Genomic DNA, 817 nt, shown 5'->3' with positions numbered 1-817 from the left:
TATATTCATGGAATTTCTTATCATGTAATGAACCAATACATCTATAATATTTCTGATCGCTATTGTAACATTGTCAACATTGATATCAATTTTCTCAATGTATTGTTACTTTGTTTCTTGTTCTCATTAAGACTGATCTGATTAAAACAAAACAATGATCTCTAAATCTTACTAAAAATAACGGTTCCAAATTCCCTGTTTGGATAAAGACCCCATCTCTAATGATGAACGACAAAGTGGAGACAATGCATAGTAGTTCGTGAAACAATTACACGTATTATCTATTGTTATAATTGTCCTGAATATTTTATTTACACTGTGCTCTATTTGAATTACCAACTTAAAAGGGGAACCAAGTTCACCAGTTATAGTTCGGAAAATAAATATGAAACGTGAAATGGGACACCCTATAGAGACACTGGATAACGCTCCACCGGAAAGTAATGCTTGTAGATAATTTTCTATACCGATGCGCGACGCGGTGGCCTTGTAATTCTATGGAATCGCGAAATATGATTGCGGCCATGGGAGCATCTCGTGTAACGTGTTGCCGGTTCGTGCGGCCCGGCTTAACTGCATCTGCTACCGCGAAACAAACTGAATACTAATAACCGGCCGCTCTCGCCCGCCAGCCAGCCATCATATTACAACATTGAGTGCCAACTGTGCCTATTCGCGTGGCTAACACGCTCCTTGTATGTCCGCGTATCTCGTTGCGCTGGATTCCAATATCGAACCAGAACTAGGTTGCGCCAGACGCTCCTGTGCCATCCCGTCACACGTCGCGTCGATGCTTACTGCCGAATTAATTTCATAT

General features: G+C 41.0%; 1 long non-coding RNA gene across 3 annotated transcripts in view; it reads right to left on the bottom strand.

Annotated features, from left to right (window-relative positions):
* LOC113464687 (uncharacterized) overlaps nt 1-568 on the bottom strand; it is an 8,893-nt gene extending 8,325 nt beyond the window's left edge. For all 3 annotated transcript variants that reach the window (XR_003389531.1, XR_003389533.1, XR_003389532.1), the window contains exon 1: nt 173-568. This is a non-coding gene — a long non-coding RNA (uncharacterized LOC113464687). The remainder of the gene's footprint in view (nt 1-172) is intronic.
* Nucleotides 569-817: the final 249 nt, after the last annotated feature.

Source organism: Ceratina calcarata, unplaced genomic scaffold, assembly GCF_001652005.2.
Source record: "Ceratina calcarata isolate Rehan_Ccalc_2016 unplaced genomic scaffold, ASM165200v1 scaffold127, whole genome shotgun sequence".
Lineage (NCBI taxonomy): Eukaryota > Metazoa > Arthropoda > Insecta > Hymenoptera > Apidae > Ceratina > Ceratina calcarata.
The sequence above is the reverse complement of the archived record's forward strand: the minus strand, read 5'-3'. Positions and strand labels throughout refer to the sequence as shown.